Below are 14767 nucleotides of genomic sequence, written 5' to 3' on the forward strand. Positions count from 1 at the left end.
CGGCAATCAAAGCCAGTGGGATCCCACTTAAGATCATTATCTGGGTACTTGAGGTCATTTACAGACCTCATTAGTTGGAGATTTTAGGAGGATTCAGATTTTGGACTACCCAGAGCTTGTTTCCCATGCTGGGGGAAACACTCCCTGTTTAAACAGACGTGTTGCAGCCAGCAGCCAGTGGCAGCTGCAAAGGTCCATTTAACAGGTACGGGGTAAACCCTCATTCATTGCAGCAGGGCATTCTGTCACCTCAGACAAAGTTTTGCCTGTCACACCGTTGTCTCCACACTCCAAATTATTAAATCATACCCTAAACTCTGCTGTCCAAACACATTTACCTACTTTGTGGACCCCCTCACACTCACACCGTCAGGATGGTGGTGGGGTGGGGGGGGTTCCAATGCTGCATTCATCACTCCATTGGAGGACAAGCAACATCACCAGCCTCGCCAGGCATGCCGTCCACCTCTGCCACGTGGAGCTACACAACACAGTGCTGCGCAACAGGTACCTGCACAAAGTAGTCGTGCAACTACACATACACCCACTGTAGGATGACCCAATGGGTGCCATCAAGGGTGTTCATGGAGAACCTCATGAAAGGGCATTATTGCACAAGCCAGTCAAGAATGGCCAAGACGTGCCAGTAGTGGTGACAATATAATATGTAATGTGAGTTGATCAGAAATCAAATATAAGTAAAAACCATGACAAACCCTCAAACACCCTTATGCATCTCCTTCATGCTCACGACACGTTTGCCTTACGCTTCCTACTGTACATATGTGATGCATGCCCTGTGGCTGCAGCACAGGTAGTGGCAGGTTGGGTGAGGCTGACCGTGAAAGAGATGCATCAGAGGGTGAGTATGAGACAGAGCTATGAGATTGTATGAGGATTGGGTTGAGTGGTAGTGGTGGGATGAGTACTGGCGAGGTGAGTAAGTGCAGGTAAGATGAGGATGAGCTTTGAGTGGGTGTGAGGAGCGATGTGATAGAGTAGTGTTGGCAGTGCAGAAGGAGTTGTGGGGTGGGGGCGGTGATGTGGCAGACGAAGTGTAGGGGAATGAGTAAGTGTACTCACTTCGGCTGACCTACTTAGGTCATTGAAACGCCTCCTGCAATGTATGCAGGTGCGTGATATGTTGGTGGTGCTGGTGACCTCCTCTGCCACCTCGAGCCAGGCCTTCGTCTTGGTAGAGGCAGGCCACTTCCTCCTCACCCCATCCAGTAGGACCTGGAGTGAGGCATCATTAAACCTGGGAGCAGCCTTCCCCATGGGCTGCTCCATGCTGTAATTTTGGCTCCTTTTTGCAGCATCAGTCAGTGGAGGACTGCCCCTTTAAATAGGGCTCCTCCAGCTGACAGCCTATGATGTGGGTGCGCAGTCCGCCCACTGCGCAGCTTTCCACACGCCCAGTCGACCCCCCCACAGGCAACCCGCCTCCCTCCTAATGTCGGGCCCCTAGTTCGCACTCTGATTTTCCCTGCTTTCCATCCCATTAAATCTCTTCCCCTATTTCCCCAATGCTCTGCCTCCATAGCTGACTAATCCCAGAAGCAAATTTCAGGAGGATATATTGAATAAGGAACGTGTCATTACTGACCGCCCCCACCCCAAGTAAAAAAACAAATTCTGGCATTAGATGAATGGCCAGTTAATCTGTTTTCACTAGTGTCGGCTAAGGGAGGAATATTGGTCATGGCTCTGCGGGAACCCTCCTTCTCTTTGAATAGAATAGTGCCAGGACAACTTTAGCATCTACCTGAACAGACAGACGGGGTCTTGTTTCATTGTCTCATCTGAAGGTTTGTTTCTTCGACATTGTAACACTCCCTCAGTACTCCAATGGGTCTCATTTTATATTATAAGATCATGCTCTGATATGGATCTCAAACCCACAACATCTGACCCTGAGTGAGGCAAGACTGCTACCAATTGAGCCAAGCTGCCACATTCGTTTCTGGTGGGTGCAAGTCAGTGACACATAATTTAGCAAAAACTGAGAAACTTATTGAGGGAAATCATAATTATGGCCTTGGGAAATGGAAAAAATCAGTCTGGTGGAGTATGGATTGTCCTTCTGAGGTTATGATTCAGCAATTGTATTAAGGAAGAGTAGAACAAAATTTACCGTGCATTGAAACTGGGCAACATTGGGCATAACAGTGCATGATTCTAACATGGTACATAAAATGAATGTGTGTTCCATTCCCTAGCACTAACATTTTTCAACTTGATGAGTACAAAATCTATTAATTCAGGAAAAATGTGTAAACAAACAATGTTATGTAGTACTATTGAACTTCTAATAAAGTTTCATGAAAGATGATTAATTCTGATCAAAAGACCACAGAATAAATATTGAAATTCTGTAAATGATAGTAAAGGACAATTAATATGTTGTGGAACCTAAGGGATACTGCCTTTGATTGGATTAATGTTCCTAATTAGTTCTTCTAATTAATGATAGTTGACTATTCCAATAATAAAACCATATGGCTGGCCAATGTGGCATTCTTGTCCTCCATATTGAACATGTAACAACTAAAAGCAATGGAAAACGATACCTTTTAAATGTTACATGTTCATTAATGGAGATTAGCAATTTAACATGGATTACGTATTTTGTATGTGTAGCTGGTTACTTTGTCTTATTTCAGCAGTGCTCTGTAAACAAAGCTGTTTCTCTATGGGAGACAATAGATTTTGCGGGGATAATGAAGCTGTAGCATGAATTGGGTTCCAAGTTCAACTGGGTGTGAGTGCAGTAGATCCAATAACTCACAACCAGCAAATCGAAAAGCAAACCGTTTAGGACCCATGTACTTTGCAATGAATCACTCTTGATTATTCCCTTCAAATATCGGCTTTGTACGAGCAATGGACAAAATCAATTAAAATTCTCAGGGCTCGATAATAACTCGGAGCCGGGAAGAGAGTGGGAGGGAGGATTTGCGGACAGGAAACCCAAAAGTAAGGGTTTCCCACAGGTCCTGCTGAATTTACCAGCAGGCTGTTTACTGGCTGGCTGTCTGTTGGGCTGGAAAGCAGCCGGGGAGCGGATGGCAGGTAAGTCCGACATTGCAGTTGGTGGGGGGGGAATCAGACATCGCGGGTGTTGGGGGGGGAATCAAACAAAGCTTTTCACAGTAGTGGTTTGGTATTTTTGAACTGAATCGTAATCAATCAGTTGGAATATAAACAGGATAACAAATAGGTTTCATTGTACAAAACACAAATCTTTTGGAGGAAATGAGTAAGTATATAGTTCGGTAGAACTGAGGGCAGTGTACTGGGACTGGTAATGCCCATTTTTAAGTTCTTGCTCCATTATTAATTTGCCCAGCTTTTTTCTGTTCTCCCCTTATCCTGCATCATTATTCTTTAAGCGATGAGGCAGGCAGTAAACTTTCTCCAGGCCTCTACCAGTACAGCTTGGAAACTAGCGACTAACAGTTGCATGAGGATACCTGGGGTGAATTGTCTTTATGTTTTAGCCACCTCCCTCTGCCAAGTACTTCTGCAGACTTTATAGGCAAAATGAAAAACTCATGATAAGGGGGACTGTGGTGCTAATGCCAATTTTAAATAATGTGTTAGTATTAGACCTGTGTTTGACCATCATAATTTGACCAGAAAGAAGTTAAGCTGAACAGTCTCAGTACTTTCTCTCCCAGATCCCAGGCAATGGGAAAATATACAATCCAGGCATTAAAATCTGGCATGCAGAAGTTAAAAATAAAATATTAGTTAAAATGGAGGCACGCAACCTCCTTAAAACATTTTAGTGACCGACCCGCCTTCTGAGAGCAGATTGGTCGCCAACCCCCTGACCCACCTCCATTTAAACCGGAAATGGGCGGGTTGGGGTCAGGTTTTCCATTTTTTAATATTTAACCCCCACCCGCCGCCTCCCCCATTCGCCCTGGGGGGGGGGGGGGGTCAAAATTACCTCCTCAGTCTTTAATGGGTGCAACTGGGTGTTGTCCTCTTTTTGGGCCTATTAGAAAATTTGTATCAGTGTTAGACCTTTGCTCTTGCACAATCAAAACTATTGGCAACAACAACAGCAACAAAAACAACAACTTGCATTTATATAGCGCCTTTAACGTAGTAAAACGTCCCAAGGCGCTTCACCGGAGTGTTACCAATCAAAATTTGACACCGAGCCACATAAGGAGATATTAGGACATGTGACCAAAAGCTTGGTCAAAGAGGTAGGTTTTAAGGAGTGTCTTAAAGGAGGAGAGAGGGGTAGAGAGGCGGAGAGGTTTAGGGAGGCAATTCCAGAGCTTAGGGCCTAGGCAGCTGAAGGCAAACTGACTTAAATTGGTTAAAGAAGGAGTGAAATTAGGACAGATTTTGCTTGTCTTTAATACGGTTCAAATCTAAGCAAAAAAAAGTCATTTTGTATTTCTGTTAAAGGCTTGCTCATGTCTTAAATCATTTAACATGTGGTCTGAAAGTTGCACAGTGTGTTAAAGAGTTAGAACTGTAGTGCAGAGGAAGGAAAGAAGCAATGGACAGGCTGGATCCAACTGTTCTGCCTGTGGTATATATTTAATCCAAAAAGTACAGGAAATAGTGCTGCACAGATGTGTATACCGAGTGATGTGTTTCATCCCTTAATTAAATTTTGCCAGTGAACACCACTAAATGGATTGAGCATGACATTGAGCTTGGGAGTTCCTTCACCACACAGACTGCAACGGTTCAAGAAGGCGGCTCACCACCACCTTCTCAAGGGTAAATAGGGATGGGCAATGAATGCTGGCCTTGCCAGCGACGCCCACGTCCCATGAACGAATAAAAAAAATGACTAGCACTGGTTAAAATTATTTGTTAGAAGTTAATTGGAGAATTTGCTCATTAGGTGCGAACCATCATGGTAAAACACTTACAGGTTGTACAAGATAGTGCAAGAGAAATTTCTGACTAATTATCTTTCTTGCCTTTAATCACAGTGCAATGTCTCCTTTTTAAATCCTCTTCCTTTCATTCAACACTATAGATTGGCAGGATGTTTGAGGGGTGTTGTAGTACACTCTGCAGGATTACTGCCTTTTATTAATCTGTGTGTCGATGGACAATTTGTTTTGCTCATGGGTCTCAAGAGAAAATATAACAATCACCACAGAGCAAGCCATTCAAGGTAATAATGCAGCTGAAGAATTACAGACAGGTCACTGTAAATTATGTTAATTACATGGGCAGAGATGTCACTATTATACTGCACCAAAGATGGAGCGCACCATTGGTTCGGAGGGGTTTTATCACTGCTAGGCCTTATTGCAGCCAATTAGGGTACGACTTCATGTTATAGTATCGTCAGTGTAACAATCATTGAATCGTAGAATGGTTACAGCATGGAAGGAAGGCCATTCAGCTTGTCGAATCTGTGCCAGCTCTCTGCAAGAGCAATCCAGCTAGTCCCACGCCCCCACTCTTTCCAAAAACCCTGCAGATTTTTTCCCTTCAAGTACTCATCCAATTCCCTTTTGAAAGTCACGATTGAATCTGCCTCCACCATCCCCTCAGGCAATGGATTCCAGATCATAACCACTCGCTGTGTAAAAAAGTTTTTTCTCATGTCGCCTTTGTTTTTTTTGCCAATCACCTTAAATCTACATCCTCGGTTCTTGACCCTCCCGCCAATGGGAACAGTTTCTCTCTATCTACTCTGCCTAGACCTCTCATGATTTTGAATACATCTATCAAATCTCCTCTCAACCTTCTCTGCTCGAAGAAGAACTACCCCAGCTTCTCCAGTCTATCCATGTAACTGAAGCCCCTCATCCCTGGAAGCATTGTAGTAAACCTCTTCTGCACCCTCTCTAAGGCCTTCACATCCTTCCTAAAGTGCGCAGCCCAGAACTGGACACAATACTCCAGTTGTGGCTGAACCAGTGTTTTATAAAGGTTCATCATGACTTCGTGCTTTTGTGCTCTATGGCCCTGATATTACCAGGGAGGCGGGATGGCAGCGGGGGGGCAATTGGGCGTGTGGGTAACCCGCCCAGTGAAATCGGTCCGTTCCCCACGCGATCGCAGGTAAATTGAAGGCACTTATCGTGGCTTCCGGGTTTCCCGTCGTCAACCTGCGCAGCGGGCGGACTGCGCACCCGCATCACAGGCTGTCAGCTGGAGGAGCCCTATTTAAAGGGGCAGTCCTCTAATGCTGCTCCTGGAGCAAACACACAAAATTACACAATGGATCAGACCAGGGGAAAGGCTGCTTCCAGATTTACCGATGCCTCACTCCAGGTCCTACTGGGTGGGGTGAGGAGGAGGGATATTTTCTACCCAGCGGACGGGAGGAAGTGGCCTGTCTCTGCCACCAAGAAGGCCTGGCTCGAGGTGGCAGAGGAGGTCACCAGAAGCCTCCCACACATGGATACAGTGCAGGAAGCGCTTCAATGACCTAACTAGGTCAGCCAAAGTCAGTACACTTACTCATTCTCCTACACTCTGTCTTCCGCATCACCGCCCCACCCCACAACTCCTTCTGCACTGCCAACTCTACTCTATCACATCACTCCTCACACCCACTCAAACTTCATCCTCAACTTACCTGCACTTACTCACCTCCCCAGTACTCATCCCACCACTACCACTCAACCCAATCCTCATTCAATGTCATGGCTCTGTCTCATACTCACCCTCTGAAGCATCTCTTTCACGGTCAGCATCACCCAAATCAATGCATTCAGCAGTTGGCCATGTCACCAACCCTCACACCCGCCTCGCTACTTTCTCCCCTTATAGGAGAAGAGAGCCCAGAATGCACGGGAGAGGGCGAAGACCAGAGGGGGGCTGCAACATCTGGTCGTCCTCACAGACACGGAGCAGGAGGCTCTGGAACTAAGCCGCACCCTTGAGTGCCTGTCTGTTGGGGACGCCGAGACCAGCACCTGACAAACGTCTGGTGACAGAACTTTAAAATTCAGCACTCACAATAGGAAATGATGTTAACATGCCTTGCCATCTTCAGCACCTCAACATCTGTCAGCATGCTTAATATTGCCTTCTGTTCTCTTACAGCGCCTTCAGCGACCGCCGTGACAGCGGAGGGCGATTCCTCAGAGGACCTGCCAGCCTCTGAGGGGGCACCGTCACATCAGAGCGAACCATCCACCAGCGCAGATACACACACCTCGGTGGGTCTCTGTCCTCAGTTAGCTGGGGTCGCACATGGTGAGTCACCACACACGTGAGCATGAGCAGACCCTGGTGGCAGGGGCAGTTGTGGAGAGTCTGCATCGGTGGGAGCACTCTTCTCCAGGCTCTGCTCAGCTGGACACAGATGCTGAACCCTGAGGGCCATCCATGAAAAGGAGAATGATCGAGGGGCAGCAGCACATTTGCGAGGTGCTGGAACAAGTGCCAAGCACATTCTCCACAATCACACAGAGGATGGAGGAGTCCAACTCCTGCATGAGTGGAATGGTGGCACAGGTACAGGAGGGGATCTGTGAGATACTGTCACAGGGACGTAAGGGCATCTCTGAGATAGTGTCGCGGGCAAGTGTGGGAATGTCTGCGATGGAGGGAAGGCTAGCCTCTATCGAGCTTCATGCATGGCTCACCAATGAGTCCATTGAGTCCCTGACAACGGCCCTTCAGACTCAGGGTGAGCAACTTTCTGCCGTCTTAAACAGGCAGGCACATATTCTGGCACTGGCCTTACAAGGCTTCACACATCTCCTCCAAACTGTCGCCCAGCAGGGTGGTAGGAGTGATGTGGGCCTGGCCCAGGAGAGGGATGATGACGAAAGGGGACATGGAAGTGGGGATGCCACTCAAAGTGTCCCCACATCTCACCTGTTGCCCCCCTCTCAACCAGTACCCGCAATGCTGCCTCCTCTCCAGGTGACCAAGTCTGCCCCTGCACAGGTGCAGGTGGAGCAGTCTTTGGAGGGGCCCTCACGGCCACTGAAACCAAGAGGGCGTAGGCCCAAAGCATCTAATCGGTCAGGGCATGAACAAGAGCAACCTGCCATTACCTCTGCTGCAGCCACAGGCAAAGCACCACGTAAGAATACTCGTAAGCGTAAGGCGAAGGTTTTGTGAGTACAAAGGGGATCACAAGGGTGTTTGACGGTTTGTTATTTTAAAAATTTATATTTGATTTTTGTTAATGGCACATAAGATATTATTATTGTCATCACTACTGCCACGTCTTGGCCATTCTTGACTGGCTTGTGTAATAAGTCCCTTTATTGAGGTTCACCGTGAACACCCACACTTGATGCCACCCATTGGGTCACCCTACAGTGGGAGTATGTGTAGTTGCATGACTATTTTATGCAGATGCCTGTGGCGCAGCACTGTGTTGTGGAGGTGGACGTCGTACCTGGCGAGGCTGGTGATGTTGCTCGTCTTCGGATGAATTGATGAATACAGTTATGGCGCTCCCCATCCTGACGGTATGAGTTTGAGGAGGTCCGCAAAGTAGGTAAATGTACAGCAGAGTTTAGGGTATAAATTAAGAATTTTGAGTGGAAAGACAAAGGTGTTGCAGCCAAAACTTTGTCTGAAGTGATAAAGTGCCCTGCTGCAATAAATGACGTCGTCTCCCCACCTGTCAAATAATCCTTTGCATCTCCCACTGGCTGCTGGCTGAAACACGTCTGCTCCAACAGGGAATGTTTCCCACAGCACGGGAAACACGCTGAGGATCCTTCAAAATTGCATCCCTGCCAAAGTTTCCAGTCAATGAGGTCTGTCAAGTACCTCAACTATCTGACTAACTATCTAAAGCAGCATCCCGTCGGCTTTAATTGCCGGTTGGAGCTGGGCTCCGAACCCGCTCCGGGATTCCGCCATTTTAGGAGCCCATCCACCTCCACGCACCCGCTCGGCCATCCGAAAATCGGCCCCTATGTCTGTATTTATAAAGCCCAGGATCTCGAATGCTTTTTTAACCGGTTTCTCAACCTGTCCTGCCACCTTCAACGATTTGTGCACATTTACCCCCAGATCACTCTGTTCCTGTACCCCCTTTAGAATTGTACCATTTAGTTTATATTGCCTCTCTTCGTTCTTTCTACCAAAATGTATCACTTCGCATTTTTCTGCGTTAAATTTCATCTGCCATGTGTCCACCCATTCCACCAGTCTGCCCCTGTCCTCACTATCCTCCTCACTGTTCACTACACTTCCAAGTTTTATGTCATCTGTACATTTTGAAATTGTGCCCTGTACACCCAAGTCCAAGTCATTAATATATATCAAGAAAAGCAGTGGTCCTAGTACTGACCCCTGGGGAACACCACTGTATACCTCCCTCCAGTCCGAAAACAACCGTTCACCACTGCTCTCTGTTTCCTGTCCCTTAGCCAATTTCGTAACCATGCTGCCACTGCTCCTTTTATTCCATGGGCAATATAGCCTATATTAGCAGTGGTTCCTGGCATTACTAGGAGCTATTAGCGCAATATTTGGGCGTGAAACTCATGGTGCACTTCGGAGTGGGGTTGGTCTGCCAAACAAAATTTTTTAAAAATTGTCTATGTAACATCTTTCTAGTACCAGTGTTACCCATCATAGCATGGTTCAGATTTAATTTGTATTAGTGAATAACAAAACAGTCAGAGTACATAGTTGATATATGTTTTTGGGTAAAGGTCCTTACACTTAGAATGTAAACTTGGGTTTCTTATGTTTTGGCTTTGGAGGCTCTAAAGTCCATGGGCAATATTTTAAATGGGAAAAACGGGTGGGTGGGGGGAGGGGGCAGTAAAAATGTTAAAAATCTAAAACCCGTCCCCATCACGCCTCCATTCTGCTCACTTCCAGTTTTAATGGAGGCGGGATGAGGGGCAGGTGACCAACCCACTCTTAGGAGGCGGGTCGGTCAGTAAAAGTTTTCAAGGAGGCTGTGGGCCTCCATTTTGACAGATTTAATCCCTGGGGGTGGGATTCCTGGGCCTTCTCCTTCACGCCATGTGAGAGGAGGCGAAAAGGCCCAAAACTGCAGGTAAGCGCCTTTATAACACAGCTTGTAGTGCCCAGAGGAGCAGGAGTGCTTCCCCCAGGCCCAACAAGCTTACCTGCAGCGACCCTCACCCCCCGCACAATACCCCCCACGATCTCCGACACCCCCATGATCTCCGACACCCCCACGATCTCCGATCGCCCCCACGATCTCCGATCGCCCCCACGACCTCCGACCGCCTCCACGATCTTCGACCCCCCCACGATCTTTGACCCACCCACGATCTTCGACCCACCCACGATCTTCGACCCACCCCCCGAATCTCCGATCGGCCTTTCACGATCTCTGACCCCGCGATGACCCCCACCCTGACCCCCCCGATGACCGATCCCCGATGGCTGAGCCCCCCGAACCTCATGCCCCCCGATGACTGAGCACCCGATGACTGAGCCCCCGACCCCCCCATGACCCCTGATGACTGAGCTCCCCCGATAACCCCCAATGACCGATCCCTGATGACCGAGTTCCCCGACTCCCCGATGACCTCCGATGACTAAGCTCCCCGACACCACCCAGTGACCGATCACCGATGACTGAGCTCCCCAACCCTCCCAATGACCCCCGATGACCCACCCTCTGATGACTGAGCCTCCCGACCTTCCCTGATGGCCCCTGATGACCGACCCCCTGATGACTGAGCACCCTGAAGACTGAGCTCCCCGATGCCCCCCCCATGACCCCTGATAACACACCTCTCCCCACCCCTCGATGACCCCACCCATCTAACACTTACCTTTACACATCCTCTTCCTTCCTCTTCCCCTGTCCGACTGAGACCAGCCTGTCAATCAGGCTGGCCTGTCGGGCAGGAAACCGTCAAAAATAAAACGTCCTAGCATCAAAATCGTAAGGATATTCAGAAATCCCATACTTCCAGGTTTCCCATCAGGACTTCCCCGCCTCCCCCCCCCGCCAATAAAATCATGCCCCATGTATTTGCAAAGCAGGAGCACAAGATTTATCAGTGGTTCTGGAAAACAGCAAGAGTGAGCTTTCCCACATTCTTCTGACCATTCTTATACTACTCCTGTATTTGCCCATCAGCTCCACCCTGTTTGGTGGATAGTTTGTAGAATTTCATTTCACTTGGTCTATGGTGATGCATTTTCCCAACACTCTTTGAAATGTTGGGTAAGAGTTTCCATGATTGCCTGCAGCTACCCTCTGCTTAGGATACGTACAGTGACGTGATGGGTGAGCTCACGAGTGTTTAAAGCTTATGCCTGAGAGGGCTGCTGATCACTTTCTGCCAGTAAATCTGACTGGCTTCATAAATTAATAACAGTGATCTGAGGTATTAAAGCAAAAATGACCTTGATGATATGCATTAAATTGTGATTAGTTCTGTTACTTGGATAAATGGCTTTAACCTTTACATTGGGTGTAATCCTTAATTTGAAGTTAATTAAATTAATTTGTCATTAGATCATTAATTTCAGCTTTCAGCTTTTACCCAATGTAAGATTCAGATCTATTTCTATAAATGTATTCAGGTATCCAGACCATTTGAAAAATGTGCCATTAATTCACTTGTATGCCATTCAGTGCACCTCAGTTAATTGTTATTGCTCAAGTAAATACTGAACCTTTCATTCAATCATAGAGATTTTGGCAGAAAAGGAGTCCATCTTGGCCCACTGTGCCTTTGCGCTGCCAGCTGCAAATCAGAGCAGTCCACTCAAATCCCACTTGCCTGTTCTCTGTCCATATCCTTTAAATATTTTTCTTCTTCAAGTGTTTATCCAATTCTCTCTTAAATGCCATAATTGGCCTTATTTCAACAGCCACCTGCAAAGTGTCCCTTATCCCAATAACTCTTTGTATGAAAACAATTTTTCTAGCTTCACCCTTTATGCTTCTAATACGAATCCTAAAGCCTATAGGAAAGTTCTGAGCAGGGATTTGCACCAGGATGTTCTTCTCTATTGTTTTTTTCAAATCAATAACTTCATTGTAAAGATAGACCATGATGCTGATCACCTAACTCTGTTAGATAAGGTTTACAAACTGTCCTCCATTCCAAACATTTAGCCTCTTGATTTGGTTATCCTGTACACTGGTGTAATCAACTGGTGAAGATGACTGATAGATGAGTAGCTGAAGAAAACCGAGCCCTACATGTCACTGTAAGCAACTTCAGTGTTCTACAAAGCCTAAATATATATGGGGATGAAACGGCAGTCGTTTTTGACAGGCTTCAGAAAAGAACACATTTTGTGCCCCTGAGCTCAATTATAGTTCAAGGCCATGCAGACCAGGAGACCACAGCCCACTGCGACATCTGAGAGATGCCTTCAGGCTGTCATTCCTCAGTTAGATTTTGACTGCAGGAGCATCAAAAGAGTTGCCAATACTTCAGACAGACTTCCACATATATAAGAGAAACTAAACCACTGTTTCAGATGTAGTTCAGCACTCTCTATTAATCCAAAGGGTAGACACAGAATGCTAGCAGCAAAGTTTCCCAGATAGAGTTATCATCTGCTGTATTGAGAGTGAACTTTCATGAACTTTCTGCGGCTCTTTCCGTGTAACTTTGGCGGAAGAGACTCTTAAACCCTGGAAAAATGGCCTGAACAATTTTTTTACACCACCTTTCTGGGTGTCTGTGGCTCTTCTGCAGAAGTGACGTCGAATGAGCAGGAGAATCGCCATGGAAATTTACCCCTGTTGTCTCTTGTATGCAGGAGGTAAACTGCAGAAGTAACCATCATTTGTTGAAATAGGATTTCTTTTGTTGTTGCAAATTTTCTGCACTCCTTTTCTCTCAAGGCATTAGGACCCACTGCAGTATTGTACCAAAGGCACTGATTGCTGTCTTATATCTTGCTTCAGTGGCAATTCTTCATATGCAAGCCTAGACAATGAAGCCTAAACTTTTCATCTCCCACCCCAATTATTCAGCGGATCTGGGGGCAGGCAAAGGTGGAAAGCAATTCTGGAACATGCTCAGCCTCATCCTTGCCTCGCCTCTGTTTTCTTGGGGAAACCGTGCCTGTCCATATGTTGGCGGGTGAATGCAAAAGATTTCAAATAGACTTCAAGCCACCTCTTAAGCAATGGCATCCAACATTCTGATGTTGTTGGAGGGGACCTCATGCCAAAAAGAGAGGGGGGGGGGCCTGTGCAAGAACCCTCAGAGCGCTTCTGTGTACAGCACACAAGCACCATTAGTTCAGATCAAAATTTTCCAGTTTCAAAAAATTGTTTAGATCTGGCAGCTCACTGGCCACCTCTTTTTCTCACTACCGCAGGCTCCCTATAGCTGCCATTGCAGCTCTGCAGCCTCATTCTGGCACGACTCCCCAGCAGAGGTCAAGGAGCCTGCTGTTAGTGATCCCATGACCAGAAATATGGCTGCGGTTTGGGGATGGAGCATCTCTGGGGCACTGGAAGGCCTGGCCCGTCAGAGATGTGCCCCAATTAAGGTCTCATTTTTACAGGCTATTTGATTGATGAGTGCATCGCAGCCACAGCCTCTCCTGCCCTCACATACATTCAGACACATGCAACTTCCAGTCGGAGTCATTGGGTGGTGATCAGGACTGGGGACCCTGGCTGATTTTTTTTGCCCCTCTCCGGCCCTAGGGCACTGAACGCAATTAATTGATGCTCTGGCTGAGATCAGCAAACTCAACGCAGAGATTCCTGTTAAAGAATTCCTCAATTGCTTTGCACCTATTATCGGCAGTGAAACTAATAAAAGTCATTGCAAGGTCTTGACAAAGATTACTTTAAAAATGAAAGCAAAGGGCAAAATCTTCCAAGTATCCTCAAAAGTGTTGTCAGGAGAAAGGTGACTAAAAAAGATGGCACCAACCAAATAGCACTTAGGGATAGATCTTGACTTTGTGTGATAGTGTAAAAGGCGGGATAGTGAGTTGGTAGCCTGTTTTACATCTCTCCCGATTTTTATTTCCATTGAAGGGGCGGGGGGAGAGATACCTTGGTTTAGGTGGTGAGGAGAAAGAAGGCTCACCACCACCTTCTCAAGGGCAATTAGGGATGGGCAATAAATGCTGGCCTCGCCAGCGACACCCACATCCCATGAACGAATAAAAAAAAAATCGTTCGGCCACTTTTGGGCAGGGTTACAGAGGAGAATTTCCCTCATGTCTGTAGTTTAAGAAAGGCCTTAAATATTATCTTGTGTGTATACGGTCAGATCTGTTTAATCTGTGTATCATTACTGGCATGCTGGGGGATTAGTAACATTTATGTTCATTATGAATTGTAACTATTATTTTTTTACGTCGTTAAACAAGGCTCCTCTGCTTCTGGATCCCAATTCACCGACATGAACTGCAAACTTCAGGGCCTTCGAGAGGCAGGACACTTCATTATCATATTTAAATCAGGCTCCCACAGTGCAATTGGGAGCCTGATTATTAAATTTACCTGCTGCTGGCCGGGTTTCCCAGGGGTCAGGAAACCTGGCAGTGAAAGGGAGGCGCTGGCTGCTGGCTCCACAAGGTAAGTGCTTTTTATAACACTATTTGTGGGCCAGGAGGAGCAGGAGTGCTCCCTCCGGCCCCACAGTGAACCTTCGGCCTCCCTTCTGCCGATCGCGACCTCTCTATAGCCCCTGCCCCAAGATCCGACCTCCCCCACCAACCCACGATCACCGACCTTCCACTGATCACTGACCTCCCCCCCCCAAACCCCGATCTCCGAACTGCCCGTTATCGCAATTGCCAGGGACTGTCCCCAAGGGTCCCCGGCCGTGGCCTCCTGCTGTTGGGTTTCCCAACGGCCAGGCGGGAAACG

General features: G+C 47.2%; 1 protein-coding gene across 1 annotated transcript in view; it reads left to right on the top strand.

Annotated features, from left to right (window-relative positions):
• pde11al (phosphodiesterase 11a, like) overlaps nt 1-14767 on the top strand; it is a 211168-nt gene that overhangs the window by 98861 nt on the left and 97540 nt on the right. The gene's annotated exons all lie outside the window — the stretch shown is intronic.

The sequence above is a fragment of the Heptranchias perlo genome, chromosome 2 (assembly GCF_035084215.1).
Source record: "Heptranchias perlo isolate sHepPer1 chromosome 2, sHepPer1.hap1, whole genome shotgun sequence".
Taxonomy (NCBI): Eukaryota; Metazoa; Chordata; class Chondrichthyes; order Hexanchiformes; family Hexanchidae; genus Heptranchias; species Heptranchias perlo.